General features: G+C 41.0%; 1 pseudogene; it reads right to left on the reverse strand.

Annotated features, from left to right (window-relative positions):
* Positions 1 to 13,657: 13,657 nt before the first annotated feature.
* On the reverse strand, positions 13,658 to 14,470 carry LOC118827990 (annotated as a pseudogene).
* Positions 14,471 to 18,069: the final 3,599 nt, after the last annotated feature.

Genomic DNA, 18,069 nt, shown 5'->3' on the forward strand with positions numbered 1-18,069 from the left:
GAGTCTCAGGCTTCCAGTACCAACCCCAACACCCTCCCTCTTCTGTTAATCCAACGAGTCCCTGCCGGTGAGGACCTGGCTCGGGAGGATGGCTGTTTGTTCTTCCTGGTTAACCAGCGCCTCTGTCTGCTGCAAGAGAAGCAATTGAAATTGGACCTCAATGTTTGTCAATATGATGAATAACATGAGGGATGGAGGTTCTGGCAAATCTTCCCAATAGGCTGAGTGGTAAGAGAGTTTTGAGGGATCGGGTGGATAAGACCCTTGTATATGTTAAATACTGGGCAGTAACCATGGGTCCAGTCAAAGAGCTTGCGGCCTAGAGCAAGCAGGATTGGACAGCTAGGGATCCTTGAGGTTTTGACCTTGGAGGAATTTTACCATTGTTTCCTCCTGCATACAGAATTTTTTGTGGGGCATGTCAGTACTCATCAGAGATATCAGATGCCCTGTATTCAGCTGAACATCCAAGGTGAAGACCTTATAGGAGCAAGTGTACATCAGGGAGTCGGTCCCTTGCCAACTTGGAAATAGGGGCCTTGATGTCGTGTTGTTAATGTGGAAATGGAATCATATAATCTCCCTAATAGTGAGGCACATAATTCTGCTCAGTGGGGTTCCTTGTGCTATTTGGAGTGTGGATTGCTGGAACAGGATGATATGATCTTGTAAGTTTATCATCATGCTCCTGACTACTGGGGTCAGGTTTCCAATATCCCAGAAACTATGTCTCTGACAAATTATACCACCCTGGGAGGAGGAAAGTCTCCCTGGTCTAGTGGGTCCTGAATCCTGCTTCCAAGAAAGACTTACCCAATAATGACAAGAGTGCTTTTGGACATAGGTCTAATTGCTCCTCTCTGTCCTGTCATTATTCTGTCCTCCTCTGAGTCATCTTGTCCCTAAGATCTCTACTTTTCCCGCAATGCTCCATGGGAAATGATTCAGGTACCCTTCAATTGGAAAATTTCTTTTCCTCTCATATGGTTCAAATAGCTCTTCCCCAGAGAGGATTTGGGGTGTCAAGGGGTAAACTATTGGAAAGTGAATTACTTTTTAATGGCAAAGGAGAAGTGAAATTGTTTCTCTATAATTATAACAAATGTGTATTTCCCTGTAGAAAGTGAATCCTTAGCAGACTTTGGTGGGAATGAGGAGTAAAAAAATGGGGTAACCTGGGGCAGCGGCACAGATTGGGGACAGAAAGGCAAGGAGAAAGAAGATTAAACTCTACTATGTGTCTGGTTCAAATGTAAGAGATTTGTGGAACTGCCTACCAATAACAATTTATTAATGCATCTACTAGGTACAGAGCACTATGCTAGGTGTTGAGGGGAGATAAAGTTTCTACCAGACCCAGTCTCAGCCCTGAGGGAACTTACGATGTAGTAGGGGGAGATGATGCCTTTGTAGATGGCTGTAATATGCAATGAATCATCCCCCACTACTGCACTGCAACCTCCCTTAGGGCTGAGACTGGGTCTGATGGAACTTTATCTCCCCTCAACACCTTACAACTAAACAACTTACAATGCGTTAGGGAGAGATGATTCCTTTGAAGATGGTTATAATATAGAAGGTGAGACAGTTAGGTGGAGAAGTGGATAGCATGCCTAGCCTGAAGTCAGGAAGACTCCTCTTCCAGAGTTCAAATCTGGCCTCATAAACTTACCAACTGTGTGAACCTGGGCAAGTCACTTAACCCTGTTTGTCTCATTTTCCTCATCTGTAAAAGAAGTTGGAGAAGGGAATGGCAAACCACTCCAGAATCTTTGCCAAGAAAACCCCAAATGGGATCACAAAGAGTTGGACACGACTGAAATGACTGAACATTCATCCATATAATAGATAACATCACTTTGGGGAAAGTAAGTCTTGTAGGAGCTGAAAGGGTCTAGTATTGATGCCAGTTTTCCACGGTTCAAATCTGAAATGTTGTCTCTATATTGAATGCTTTTATAAAGACAGAGAGCTTTTGGACATTGCTTTGCTTGACCCTTTATGTTCTGTCCTTATTTGGTCCCCCTCAGAGTCATCTGGTCCTTAAGGGCCCACCTCCTCCCACAGGTTTCCATAATCCCCTGGGAAATGATTCAGCTCCACCTCAATTGGCAGGTGTCCTTTCCTCTAGAGAAGATTAATATTCCACCTTTGACCTGGGGACTAGATAGGTTTCCCTCTAACCTAGGATTCTCATCTGGCTCTCAGGCTCTTTCCAGCTACCAAAGCCAGTTACTTTCATTCTGTCGGTATTTCTACAATCTCCCCTGCAATATTTCATAAATCATTGGGATTTTTGAAGAAATTAGGTTATCGTTAAACATGAGATGAGAGTTGAAGCAAAAGTCACAACAAGACCACATGAACATTCTTCTCCCCCTTCCCCCACCCCACCACTTTCACAAGTACCATTTACTTTACAAAATGATTAAAAACAACGTTAAACTGAGTAACTAACACTTTAGTTGTGTGAATTCACATTTTCCACAAGTGACTGATGGAGTTCGGCTCCTAAAGAGTTATCCTGAAAGTTGTCCTCATTACAAGACAAATATTTTGTCCTTTTGCATTGGGCACTTAGATGGTTAATGATGCATGGCCCTTCATTTGGTTGGGGAGGGGGATAGAGAAGGGAAAAGAGGGAGGGAGGGAGGCAAGAACAAGGGTGGGCTGGAGGGGCGTGTGAGGGAAGTCTGCATATCCTTAACTCAGCCCACATTCCTGTTTTCTGAATAGAGGAAGTGGCCTGATTGCTATGGGGTGATTTTACTCAACGAGATGCAACCTTCCCACAGACCTGGTCCCGCCCCCTTCTCAGGGAACCCACCATGTGCTTTGCAGTAACTTACATTCCACTCCATTCACCCGGACTTGGAGACTCACAAAGGGAGGCATTAGGAATTCTGTGGTCATCAAACCTACAGAAAGTGGGTTGGGCTTGGTGGAAGAGCAGCTTGGGTTTCACAGTCTCTTGGACTTAGTTTTGGGGGCTGACTCCTTAGAATGAGGGCCTTGAGGGGAGCTCTTTCTGTTCTGAAAATGCAGCAAAAAGCATTTCCAGAGAGGAACGGATGTTTCCACCTCCGTTTCAGAGGCTCGTCCTCTCTGCCAAGTGGGGTCAGTCTTGCCCATTTGCTTTAAGAATTGCTTTTGCCTCCTTCCACATGAGGCCAAATTGTAGAAAATAGACATCATTACTGAAACCCTAAATTTGAAGTCAACTGAACTCTAAACGAACGTATCTTCACAGGCAAACTCTTCAGATCTAGGCATAGGCTGAGAATTGACGACTGTTGCGTGCAATGAAATCTAGCCAAAATTTTATTTTAAAAACTGGCCATAAGTCCTCCTCCCCTCCCCCTCCAAATAATGCAGCAATTACTTATAAAGATCAACCATACCTCTTGGATAGCTAGCTACATTCTTACTAAATGCAATTGAAATGTCCAAATCGAAAGTCATGGTTTGGATTTTTTAGTTCAGTGGAGGGAGAAGGAAATCCTTCATATATTTTCAAAACAAAGGTTATTTGGCTTTAGATTGTTGCATCTTTTCTAATGACTAGCCGAAAACCATCCTGAAGGCTGATGGGAATATCCAGTATTAAGGGTTAAAAACTTACTGTCGTATGCAGTCCAATAAGGAGTTAGCATAAAGGGACCTAAAATATCAGTTTGAAAAAGGAAAAAAAAGATGAAATTAAGATGTTTCCTCATAGAAACAGTGGAGGAAAGAACCCTAGATGGAGAATCTAGAGATCTACGATTTAGCCCTAGTTTTGCTCTGGACAAATAACTTTCCTCCCTGGGCCTTAGTTTTCTTATCTGTAAAAGCTTTAGTTTGTTTTTTTTGGGAGGTGGAGGGAGGAAGAGGGAGGTATCGTAAGACTAGCTCATATTTATCCAGAGCTTTAAAGTTTGCAATTCAGTTTGCTTACAATAACCTTGTGAGATAGGTAGTATTGTCACTCGCATTTTATAGACGAAGAAACTGAGCTTCAGGGGTGAAGTCAATTTGCAGAGAATCACATAAATTAAAATATGTCAGGGCCAGGGTTCCAAAGGTTCCAAGTTTGGCATTTTTTTTCATTATGGATCCCTGACTAGGTGAACCCTAAAGTTCTTTCCAGATCTCAAATTCCAAATTCACACTCATTTCTTTCAACAGAAAGCTGTAGTTATAATTAAGTGGTCAAAGGAAAATAATTTCTATCCACAGGCTCCTTTTCTTTATCTTGTGAGCAAACCATAGTTAAAATTATGGCTGGGTTTATCACAAGTGGTCGGGGGAGCATACCAAGAAGGCCACACAGGGGAATGTTCCTTTATATTGGGGGAGGGGTGGGGAAGGAGAGAGACTGAGAGAGAGAGAGAGAGAGAGAGAGAGAGGAGGGGGAGGGCGTAAGAGAGAAAGAAAAGAGACACACACATAGAAACAGAGAGGCAGAGAAAGAGAGTCAGAGACAGACAGAGAGACAGAGAGAGGGCACGAGCTGGGAGTATTGAGAACTAATCCTTTGTGTCCACCCAGGGGCAAAAAAAATATATATATATATATATATATATATATATATATATATATATATATATATATATATATATATATATATATATATATAAATTATATGCATGTTTCTCCCAGAACCTCGAAGGACTTCCACACAAGTCTCTAACTAAGGGTTAATATCTCTTTGAGATTCTTCTCTCTAATATGTACCTTGGCATGAAATGGTCTCTAGCGATTCATCTCCCTTTTTAAATAGTAGCTCTGAGACTACAAGCACTTTGAAGGGGGAGGTGGGGGTAGGGGTGGGAGAATCTCTTTTAACCATGGATGAAGCAGGCTGTGTTTCCATTGGACCAGAGACCACATAATGTGGACTGCCCTCCCCATCTCCTCCCCTCCCCCCAACTAGGTCTATTCTCTGACAGCCCCCAGCGCCCATTTAGACACACTGAAGAGCTGCCTGAACAGAGGACATGATGTCATGCCACCCATGGAGGGGCCGGTGAGGACACTACTCCAGACCATGGGGAAAAGAAATGTACACGTTGTCTCCAGTTTAACAACTTCTAGGGACGTTCCAATCTCTCGGGGAGAAAGTGGAAAGCAAAGTTGAATGCCTTTATTCTACTAAGTCTAGTGTGTTCCTAGACTGGGCCCCTCTGGTTTGTTGGACACCAAGGCTCTGGGTCCACTGTGATTAACAGGGGACGACATGCTCCCTTTCAGACTCTTGTCTCTGAAGGCTCCCCTAAATCCTGGGGCTTTGGGAGGAACGAGAGTTTGGTTGAATTTTGTGGGAAGAGGTCATCTTATTAGGCACAGGCTAAAAAAAAATCGGGGAAAAACTTGTATTGCTGAAACAAAGCAAAGTTGGTCAGTGCAAGACCTTGGAAAGCAGAAATCAGCTCTAAGATGAGGGCATTGGAAAGAGGGTAAAGCATATTTGAAAGGAAGACTACAATAGACCAGCAGGGAGTCTCCTGTGCAGACATTGTAAGCAACCTGGAGCTGTTTTGTGTTGTGCCCTAAAAGTGTCTCTTGAGAGTGAATTGAACTGTCCTCCATATCTTTCTTCTTTGGATTAGTTTGAGATACACACACACACACACACACACACACACACACACATTCCACAGTTACAAAAGTCCATTTAAAAAATACAATTCTTTATTTTGAGCTTATATAACTTCACTTACACACCATTACTCCTGGGTTCAGGGTCAACCTTAACTGTGGATGGAGGGGGTGGATACCTGGGGAATATGATTTTAGGGAATGCTACATACCATGAAAGATCTACCTAATTAATCTTCCCACAGTGTCTCAAAATCTCACCATTAGAACTACTCTTTGGGGAGAAAGCTAAAATATACATATACACACACATATACACACGTATGTATGTATACACATACATATATACATACATATAGATACAATTCAAGAGGGTCCATAGCGTGGTACAATGAAAATAAACACTGTACACTTGAACTGGGATTAACTGCAATGACCAATCATGGTCCCAGAGAAGAGATGATAAAATACATTTCCTTTCTCTTGGTAAAAAGTCAGGGAACAATGGGGGTGGAATGTTTTATGCACTGTTGGATATAATTGTGTTGCTTTGTTACAAGGGAAGGCTCAATTGTGGTGTTATATGGGGGGAGGACTGTTATACAAAACACAAGGCATTATAATAATTTTTTTGAAAAGAAAAAGGGAACTTTCTTTTTTGCATATATCCATATATACACACATACATATACATATATACACACATACATACATATATACACATATACATACACACATATATAGTTTTCAACATTCACTTTTATAAGATTTTGAGTTAAAAACAAAAAAGAAACTTTTGACTTGGGATCAGTACACCTAGGTCTCAAGGCTGACACTTATTAGCTATATTACAATGGGCTTAATCTCTCTGGGCTTCATTTTCCTTATCCGTAGAATGGAGTCAGAGATAGAAAACCTGCTACTCCATGGGGCTTTCGCCAGGGTCAGAGGAAATAATATATTGGGAAAGAAATTTGTAAACTTTATGATACAAATGTAAATTAACTATTCATATATGCATTCAGTCTATAGGTAGGGCTAGCCTTGACCATGCAGGTTATGAAGTCCCCCATCCCCAACCTTGCCTACAGAGGGAAAGTGAAGCATATAGCAAGAAGAAGCGGTAGGGGATAGGTGCTGAGGCTCCTCTTTTTTCTTCTCCCCTCCCTCAACTCCTTGTTTGAAATCTAAGGAAGGGAAAACACTGGAAAGAAATACCTAGGCAAGAGGATCCCAAAAAGGAAAAAAAAAGAAGAAATAATTCCATAGTTCATTCTTTTAAAGACCAAAAAGAGGTTGATTTCTTTAGTCAGTCAACCCTCTTCAGCATAACCCTTGTTACCAGAGTCTAATCGACAGTCCATTTCCTTAAGCAAGGGACCGTGGTGGAGCTCCAGCTCCATGAGGGTGCCCTTTTCTGACAAAGGTCCACACCAGCTCCACTCAGTCCTCAATTCAGTTGCCAAAATGCTTTCTGGGGCTTCCCCTATGAATCAAATATGAGATCCTCAGCTTGGTATCTAAAGCCTTTCACAACCACTATCATTTCATTCCTGCACTTGACTCCTCTTTATATGGTCCTTGCTCAGCAACACTGGCCTTTTTTAGTTGCTCCTTGCACATGACACTGTCTCCCAACTCAGTATGTTCTCACTGGCTGATTTCCGCTCCTGGAGAGCTCTTTCTCACCTCTATTTCATCGAGAACAAGGACTGTCTTTTGCCTTTTTTTTTTTAATATCTCCAGTGCTTACCATTAGTGACTGGCACATAGTAGGTGATTAATAAATGCTGGTTAACTGACTTCTGTCAAGACTCAGTTCTGATCCCACCCTCTGCAAGAGGCCTTTCCTAGCTCCCTTACCCCAACCCTCCTTCAACTCTGGGATTACCTCCCATTTTCACAGTATATATCTTGTATGTATGGTTATTTACCTGTGTTCTCTATTAGGATGTTAGCTTCTTGAGGGCATGAACTGTTATTTTTGCTTTTCTTTGTAACCCTAGTATTTAGCACAATATCCTGCACATAGTGTTTAATAAATGCTTATTAACTATCGTTGATCCATGGATAGTTAATGGTGGGGCTGAGGCTAGAGAATGTCACATAGTTTATTCACAAGTCTGGCTGCCTGGTGTCTGCCTGCCTGCCTGATCTTCCTACCTTACCCTCGTTAGGAGGTGGCCAGTTTTCTGGTTAGATCCATAACTAGGGTGGAGGCAATCAGGGTTTTGTCCCAGGATGCTGAATTTAGAAGACACTGCACCTGTAGCCATTTAGCAACGTGGAAACAGTGACACTAACTAGTTAGGAAAAAACTTAGTTACAAACAAAAGTTATCAGATGGTGCACTGGGGTGAGTTCCTTTCCTGCCTAGTTCCCCTTCTCCTCCTCTTTGGTGGCTTCTTCAGCAGTGACCTGACCTTATGCTACGGGCCTTGAGTATCTCCCAGTGGGATAGTGTTTTGCATTTTCTTCTCTAACCCTGTCCCCAACAGTCAGGTCTTGAAACAATTTGTGGTACTTTCTTTAGGTGCCAATTGCTGGTTATGTCTCTGCTCCTGAAGTTTCACCATCAGATACTTATCTATTTCCCCTACAGATGCTCCTCGTCCTAAGCAGCAACATATATAAAGACTGCACCTTCTCATTTATGTGTTTGGGTAAACACACAGTTTTAAAGTTGGAGATCCCAATGATGGCCAGTTGAAGTTCTGAACATTTTTTTGTTTGTAAGGAAAAAAAAGGGGGGGGGGAAGCTCTGTGCAGTCATACTGGGAGCGTTTGGAGATAAAATGGGAATGTAATGCCCTTAAGGCTCTGTTCACCTTCTTCTCTTCTCTCAACACTCCCTCCTTGGGTGATCTTATCCACTCTTATGCACCCAACTGTCTGCATACCATTCACAAACCTACATCTTCACCTTTAGTCTCTTTCCAGAACTCCAGTTTCATATTTCTAGCTATCTATTAGACCTCTCCACTTGGGTGTCCCTGTGATACCTAAAACTCAACATTTTGCAAAACCAAACTAATCATCTTTCCCCGATCCCACCCCTGTACCACAAACCTATCTCTTCTCTGAGCTTCATTATTTCTGCTGATGGCACTTGTCACCTAGGGCAGCTTGAAACTTCTAAGTCGTTTTTGTTCTCCCTTTTCTATTTCCCACGTACAATCAATTGAAAGAACCTATACTTCTCCTCTCTACTGTCGCTGAAACTACCCTGGTTCTTGTCAATCAATCAGCAAGTATTTATGAAATGCCTACTATGTGCCAGGCACTGGGGATGGACATTCAAAGAGTTAAACAATCCCTGCTTTGCAAGGAACTAACATTCTAAAGAGGGAGATAGATTCTACACAAAAATATACACAGTATAAACATAAAGTTCATAAAAGTATATGCCTATGGGGTGGTTAATTAAAAAGTAGTTTTGTGAAGGAGGGCACTGGCACTTGGAGGGATCAGGAATGGCTTGATGCTAAAGATGGTACATAAGCTTCATCTTAAAGCAAGAGAGGGGAACTATATGAGGCAGAGGGAGAGCAGAAGGTAGAGCTTTCCAGGTATATGATAGGGTCAGTGCAAAGGAAGAGAGGAGATATGGAGTGTTAGATGTGAAGAACAAAAAAGGTCAATTTGGTTGGATTTGAGTGTTGGAGGGGGGCCAATAAGGCTGGGAAGACAGGTTTGGGGAAGTTTATGTACATCTTTAAAAGCTAAATGGAAGTTATTTTGATCTTGAGGCAACAGTAAACTATTGGAGTTGGCTAAATGGAAGAATCAGTGTTTTAGGAAAATTACTAATAAAAGTTATATTAAAAAAAGAAAATTACTTTGGCAGCAGTGATTAGGAGAGATTGGAGTGGAAGTGTGTTAGAGGCAGGATTTGAATCCAGATCTTCCAGGCTCTGATATTGGCTCTCTATTTACTACACAATACTGTCTATGTTTCATGTGACATAATACCATAGCCATTAGAATATAATTTTCTGGAGGTCAGGATTTGTTTCTTATAAGGCCTTTGGTTTAGTAGGTACTTAATAAGTGATTATGTCTGTTAAATTGAATGGAATTACAATATGTAATACGCTGCATATGCTAGGTCCAGAGGCAAATTGGCTTGAAAGAAACTTGATTAAATTCCAACAACTGTTTATTTGAAAAATGAATGGTTGAAACAATATTCGTGGTTAATAATGGTTTCTAAAATGAATGGTGGATTCAATTAATTTTCTCATTTGTAAAATGAGATTGAACCAAATGACCTCTAAGGTCCCTTCTAGCTTGGATAATCTATGATTCTGTGCATTAATTAAAAAAAAAACCAAAAACAAAACAGAAAACCTCTCCTGAACTGGTTTGTAATGTAGACCTTCTATTTAAATTGATTTCATTTATGGAAGACACTCCAAATGCAGAAAGATTTCCCCTCTCCTCCAATCACCTCATTCCTCAATTCCACAGTGGGGTGGGGCTGTTTCCTGGACCCCCAAAGAGGCAGTCAAGCTTGGGACACGGTGCAGCTTGCAAGGTCATCCTAGTTTGGGTAGAGCAGTCTCTAGTAGTCACATCCCAAAGAGTGAAGAGCCAGAGAAGCAAGAGGTGGGTTGTTCGAGGCAATCGGGTCCATTACAAGGGCAGCTAACATGAAGGGGAACCAGAAATTGGGGGCCAGAGGCAGAAATCCAAAATCTAGAAGTGTTAGTCAGCAATGTGGCAGAGGCAATTATATGAAAGGGAAAAAAACCCAGGAAAATACAGTCTACATCCAGGTAAGAGTTCAAGAGACAGGGTGTCCAAATAGGTTTGAACTCATATAATAAGGTATTACTTCAATTTGACTGACTTTTTTGAGCTCCAGTGTTTGGGGATAATCCTGTCCAACCTCTTGCTTTGAATGCCTTTCAGAACAAAGCAGCTGCCCCTGGATTTGATTGGACAAAAAAGTGCTCATAATAATGAAATCAATAGTGGGTCTAAGGACAACCTTCAGGCATGGTAATATGAGCTAGGTCTGCTGTCTCAAAGAACAAAGGTAAGGAAACCTGTCAACATAGCAGTGGCAAAAGGACCTTTCAGACAATGCAGAGATAATTCTCAGAAGCCAAAGTACATTTCTAAAATCGAAATCTCTAAATACAAAACCATTAGCATTCTACAGTAAAATAAACTTTCATTTTCAAATAAACTTTGAAATTTGAAAATGTCCAAATTGTTTTCCAATGAGGAAAGGAGTGTCTAAACTTTTAGAAGGAAGGTTCTTAAACTTTTTTGTTATAGCCTTTTTTGGTGATCTGGTGATGCCTATAGATCCCCTTCTCAGAATAAAATTTTTTAAATGCATAAAACACATAGGATTACAAAGAAAACAAATTACAGTTATTCCTTCTGCATCATGGGGTTAGGGGTACCATACCCCCATCACCCCCAGATCTGTAAAATTTTTTGAGAAGTCTGAGTTTTTTTCTTTTATGGGGTGTTTACAGTACCTTATTGTAAAATTTGGGTTAAGTATTTGGTCATAGGTTCTGTGTCCTTTGCTGGCCTTGGAGGGTTGGATTCAGTTTCCAAAAACTCACCCAAAATTCCAATTTAATTTCTTATGCTGACCCCCGATATATCAAAACCTCGACTGGGAAAGTGAGAGATAACTGTATATTGAAATAGTTGTTAAAATAATTTTTAAAAAGTTCATAGACCCCAGGTTAAGAACTCCTATAGGAGAGCTAATTAGAATTTTCAAGGTGAGAACATTCTGATTCTCAATCCTGAAGTAAATAGTAGGATTTAATAGTAGTTTCTTCTAGACAAATTATTTTCAGGTCTCAATTATACAGAAATACTAAAATGAATCTCCGTGTTGTGTTGGGCTCAGAAAAATACAAAGGAGTCATTTTATATTTGCTGATCTGGAAGAATAGGGTTTTGGCAAGACAGGATTTGAGGACTTGGAATTTTTGAGTTTGACTCCACTAATGGCCTACTTTGATGTCTTATCATGGCATGAAGATGACCCTGGGCTCTTGAAGTCTATGTCAGCGGAACAGATGATGCTGGAACAGAAGCTCTCATAGCTATTACCAAACTGGAAAGGCTTCAGTTTGGGCCTGATGATGTTCCATCCATTTTTTTTCCAAGGACCAGATATCATTGGATCCGTCAGATGGTAATGAAGTCTAAAGAAATGAAGGGCCCTGATCAAAATCATGAAGTAAATTAACAGCAGCTCTGGGACTGTAATAGCTAATAAAAATATCTAGCATTTATGTAGTGCTTGAAGTTTTAGAAGTACTTTACATGCATTATCCCATTTGAGCCTCACAACAAACCTCGTCCCAGAGCTCATCTCAGATTCTCCATTTAAAGAGGGTGCCCAAGGCAGCCATCTCATCATTTCCTACCCAGCTGTACTCCTATGGAGTTTATCATGTCCCTTGCCCTTGGGACCCTCTTCCCCACCCCTAACCCTTTTCAGCTTCTTTTAATGTGCCATCCTATGAACTCCTTGAAGGCAGTATGATTAGGGATTTTAATTAAAAACATCCTTTGTGCTTAGAATTCAGGAGAGGGATATGAAACTATTAGTTTATTATGTGGCTTTTCACCTCATCAAGTGTTTTTTTTCCCTTTAGGGAAAGACGTAGCCGCACTTTTATAAATTTTGTACCTCCTGAGGTACTTCATTTGGTTACCCATCCCACTAAAATCTTGGGACTATTTTTGACGGACACAGGAATTCCTTAGTAGCTCACCCAGCTCGGAAAGCTTTTTGCTTATTCTCAGCTGGGGATTTTATCTCCATGTATTTCCATTAAAAATTGTTCATTAAAATGTCTCACAATTAAGGATTGGTCAAAGTACAACAGCCCTTACTTGCCTTGGAAGCGGTTTCTCTGAGGTCTACTGTAGAATGCTTACTCCTGAAGGGAGCGTTATTTAAGCCTCCACTGCTGTCTTACTCCAAAGTTTTCATTAGAAACCATCAAATGGAAGATGTTATTGGTGAGAGGATGGTGACACTTTTTTTTTTTACTGGAATGTCCTCCCCCCGCCCCCCAAGGCCCTAGCAAGCCAACAAGGGGAGCTGTGAAACCACAATACAAATGTGGTAAGTCAGGGCAATATGCAAATGCCTGCATGGCTCCAAAGTCCTAATCCTATCAAGAATGCAGAGGATGTTAATTTGACCATCTTTCACAGCTCATAAATCTACTCACTCCACAGCCAGGCTACCAGATGCCATGAAGCAGACCCTCTGTCAGGCTGGCAGCCCCAGTCTAGGAGCCTTGGCTTATGCCTCAGTAAAGACTAATAAAGAGCTTTGTACTGTGGGGCTCCAGAGAGGCTTCTCACATTTGGATACAATGGAACAAAACAGTAGGCAATGGGAATGTCTGATTATCTGAACTGGTGGTCTCCCCTGGGCTGCATTCTGTACACTGAGCGATGGATTTCACATTCATTTGCCAGTCTTCCCATGCTGATGGACCGATCTTGCTTCGGAACAATCACCCCACAGACTCCTGAAGGATTAGTTTATTGAGTCCCTGCCTATAAATATAAATTGAGCATAGTTCCTTTTGGATGACAAAGCTAGCCTTTTTGTATTAAAATCTAGTGAACTTCAGCTCTATTATTTCTAGCCAGATGAACTCTGACTTTCTTCTGGGGTAAGAGCATAAAAACTTTTTTCATTTGTTATCAAGGGTGTTTTTTTTTTTTTATTTGCCCCGAATCATTTACATTGGTTTCCCTCTCATATGTACATGGGTTGAAATAGTAAATAATGACATAGCTTCAACTTCTGATTACAGTTTAACCCAGAACCCAGGAGTCCCTAAAATCTCTTTAAAATGCATTCTCATTAGGAATTTTAAGTACAAGCATCATCTGTGCACAGAATTCTGGAACAATTAGTTTAGTGGCTTTTGAACCCTCCTCCCCCACGCCACCATTCTTAGAGACTTCAGGGTAAGATGAAGATGGAGATCTGTGTGGGTGGAGCACCGTGTGCTTTTTTTTTTTTTTTTTTAGCAGGGCATAGTTCAATTTATTTGTTTATAAAAAACATCTATGTGGTTGCCACAGCAGCTGCCTGGATCCTCTAGACTGACACTTGAGTGTGAGTTTTCACAAGATGGTTGGTGAATTCCTGTTAGGCAGACTTAGTGAACAGTCTCATTCCACAGGTCTGGGGCTAGATAGCTGTATGTTTTGGAGATGGCATCAAAGGTAGCTTTAGCGAAGTTGCCCACAGTGGTAGTACAGCCTCTTGCAGAAATACAGCAGTCATCAATTCCAGCCATCATCAGGAGCTTCTTAGGGACAGGAGCTGAGACAATGCCAGCACCTCTAGGAGAGGGGATCAGGTGCACCAGAACCGATCCACATCATCCAGTGACCTTGCAGGGCACTATGTGAGGCTTGCCAATCTTGTTCCCCCAGTAGCTACGTCTCATAGGATCAATGAACAACTTGACCAGAATGACAGCACCACAAATAGCTGTGGCCACTTCCTTGGAGCACTCGACACCCAGACCAACATGGCCATTGTAGTTACCGATGGCCACAAAAGCCTTGAACCTAGTACGTTGTCCAGCTCTAGTTTGTTTCTGAACAGGCATGATCTTTCAGAACCTCATCTTTCAATGAAAATTCCAGGAAGAAATCTATGATCTCAGACTCCTTGATAGGGAGTTGGAACCTTGACTAGGCGGCCCAGCTTGGTGATAGGAACCAACTCCTTGTCTTCCGCCTTTCCTCCCCGGGCTCCGCGGCCCTGGCCTCAACCTTGGCCCCCATTGCCCAAGCCACCATGGAAGCTACCCCGACCTCTGACTCCGGGGCCTCCCGCACCTCCTGCAGCACTGGCGTGGTCCGCCATTTGGTGTTCACTAGAAGTACAAGCCGTGTGTGCTCTTGAAGGAACTTTTCTTGGTATCTAATACCTTGGTAGAGGAAGAACTTCCCCGCAGGAATGCTCTTTACGAGGATGAGATCATAAGTCCAATCAACAAATCACATTTTCTGCAAACTCTGAGTTCTAAAATATCAAAGCTGGAAAAGATGTTAAAGACCCTCTGGTTCAACCTTCTTTCCTCATCCCTCTGCATTTTACAGAAGAGGAAAAAAGGATCAGGAGGTAAGTGACAGGCTCAATCAGTCTATAGTAGTGTAGGGACAAGGACCTGGTTCCTTTGCCTTTCCCTAGGTATTTCCATTTCAACTTTTTTGCTTTTCAACTTGTTTTAGAAGCAGCCAATTTTACTTAAATTAAAAAAAAATTTAGACTTAATCCAGAGACGGTTTTTACATTTTCTAACTGATTTTCAGGTGAACATGGTGCAAACTGGGTGAAGCCTTACAGTTGGGGTCTGAATGACAGGGATCTTGCTGCATGATGGAGTTTCTAAGTATAGTTCTAAGTACTGATCAAAGAGTTAAAGGAAACATACCTATTCCTTGACACTTTGCTATATGGATCAAAGAATGCAAAATCATTTGTATTTTCAAACAGCAGAACTATGTGTGATGAGTGCAAGATGCAGAGAAGCTTTAGGCTTCATGTAAGGAAAAAACTTCTCAACAGTAGTCACAGCTGCCCAACGAGAACTGCTCAGATCGGGTCAAGAAATTCAGCACCTGGTGGCTAGACGCCTTAGGAAGTAGGGCGCTGCCTATCACTGAGGTTCTTCAAGGCAAAGGCTGATGACCACTTCCTACAGACATTAAAGAAAGGCTGCTTTTCAAGTATGGATTGGACTACTGTGACATCTGTGTTGCTAATTCTGATTCTTTAGCATTTTACTATTACAGTGTTTCTCTGGGCCCAAGTAATCAATAAAGTAACAAAATTTATTAAATATCTATTGTACTAAGTGTTGGGGATACAAATAAAAAAGATGAAACAACTGCTACTTTGGTTTCGGTGTTGTCCTTTGTTCTTGAAGAGGACCAAAAATGTCATCACCATATTGGGGTCAAGGGATGATGTGTCCCACTGTGGCCGATCAGACCAATGAGCTTGGAAGGCTCTACCACAGGTTGGGCACAAACAGTCTGTATGAACTTTTGGAGTGAAGTCTAACTGCATCTCATGCTTCTTTGGAGCTTCTTTAGTTCTGCTGGATGGTACTGTGCCAGTGTCTTCCACGTCTCACAACTGATTCCATAGTTCTTCAGAGAGACTTTGAGAGTATAATATTGCTTCTTCTGACCTCTACGTGAGCACTTCCCTTGTGTGAGTCCTCTGTAAAAGTCATTTAGGCAAACATATTTTTGGCATTTCATCATCGGCACTGCACTTTCCACAGTAGAGTTTAAATGCTTAAAATGTTCAGTTACCTCGTATACACAGAGGATGACCAGGTAGATGAAGGTCATAGAAGGGCTTATGAAAAGAACTGGGTGGGTACTTAAAGATGACAATTTCTTGGATATGATAAAGGTATGGGCTGGCCTAGATTATTTCCAAAGTCACTTTCAACTCTGAGATAATGGAATTGAACTTACACTTTCGTAGGAATCTCCTCTGCAACCTGCTTGACCGCTTCTGCTTGAATATCTCCAGGAATTGGCAGTTTGTTACATCTCGGGGCAGTCCATTCAATTTTGAAAAAGCTCTAATTCTCATAAAGTTTGTTTCCATCAAGCTTAAATTTGCCTCTAGAATTCCCTAATTCTGCCCTCTGGGGTAAAGCAGTACAAACTTCCCCATGATTACTCTGCCTAAAGACAGCTCTCATGTCGTCTTTCAACCAATTCATCTATCTGTTGGCCTCCAATACCCTGACTCTTGTATGTCCCTCTTGAACAAAGTCACAAAAATGTGTCATCCTGAACTGAACATAACCAGATGGGACCTAAAAAGGGTAGAGCACAGTGAAGTCATCCTCCTTCTTGTTCTGGAGAGTACACCTCTCAAAGCAGCCTAAGATAGCATTAGTTTTTTTTCATTATTATGTTGTATTAACTCATACTGAATTTCTAGACATGAAGACTCCCAGATATTTTGCCTCATGGTGGTCAGTCATACCTTCTCCCATCTTGTACTTTGTGCAGGTGATATTTTGAACCCAATGTAGGACTTTATATTTATACCTTATTAAAAGTTTATCATATTGGATTAGGCCCCATGTTCTAGCCTGGTGAGTTTTGGGTCCTGCCATCTGTTTTAGACACAAAACTTTATGTTATCTATAATTTTAATAAGTATGTTCTCCTATGCTTTTATCTAAGTCACTGGCAGAAATGTTGGCTGTCATAGGGCAAAACTTTTGTATAGTCCACTGGAGACCTAGGTGACCTAGATCCGTAAATGATGACTTTTGGGGTCCAGTCTCCAGTTCTAAATTCCATCATAATATATTAGTGAAATGAAAAAAAAATAACACTGATTATAAACTACATTCAGGTTTTATACCTAGCAGATTTGTCTATATTTAGAAAAATACAAGGTATTCTCTTGTTCTAAAGATGCAGGGCATAGAGGTGGGCGTGGTTAGTTACGTACAAGACTCTACCAATATCATCTACAAACTTGATTGAATATTTGAAATGCCTAGTTTTGTGGAAGTACTTTTGAAAATAGTCATGTAAAAAAGTGTGCAAAAATTAGAAAGAATCTGACAAGCCCTGTCAAGGAAAGAAAAAATTGAAACACAGTGCTTGTTATAATTTTCATTTGGCAATTGACTTAGTTACAAACAGACACACATGTACAGGTATATGTAAATGTATGTATAAGCAATTATTATTTGCACAAAGATTTTCTATAAGTGACATGCAATACAACATAACTGTATAAAGGCTGGTTTTGACTTAGCTTCTATAGATGAATTTTGAGATTTACTGTTGTGTTACTTGCTTTACATCTGTACAGCATTTGAAATGTACAGATCTTTTCCTCACACCACTTTGTGAAGTAGGGAGTGGGACATTTTTTACAGATGAAGAAACTGAGATGTAGAGAGGTTAAGTGCTCCAAGACAAACAGCTTGTACATAGAAGAGGAAGATTTGAGCCCAGGCCTTCAGACTCTGTATTATACCATTTTGAACATTAGTTTTTTTTTTAGAGTAACTGAGTTGGTATGATTAAAATGTTCAAAATTCCATCATTTTAGCTTTTAGGAAAGAGCCCCAGTTTAGTGGTAGGAAATATATTCAAATATTGGCCCTGCTAATTGCTGTTTGTCTTAGCCAAGTTACTGTACCTCTTTTGGGCTCAATTTCTTGATTTGTAAAATGAGGTTAGACTAGAATCCAAACTTTACAGAACAAATCCCCTTAACAAAAGGATCTGTTCTGTAAAACTTGGACTCGGTCAAAAAGCAACAGGTTCCCTGTCCCTGGACTAGATGGTCTCCAAGGTCCCTTCCAACTCTAAGTTCTACAGGCCCATCCTAAGTTTTGGGAAGCGTCAGTCCTGTCTGGTAGATTCAGAACTATGCTACATTACTCTGAAAGTGTAGTTTAATGTAAT

This window comes from Trichosurus vulpecula, chromosome 8 (genome assembly GCF_011100635.1).
Source record: "Trichosurus vulpecula isolate mTriVul1 chromosome 8, mTriVul1.pri, whole genome shotgun sequence".
Lineage (NCBI taxonomy): Eukaryota > Metazoa > Chordata > Mammalia > Diprotodontia > Phalangeridae > Trichosurus > Trichosurus vulpecula.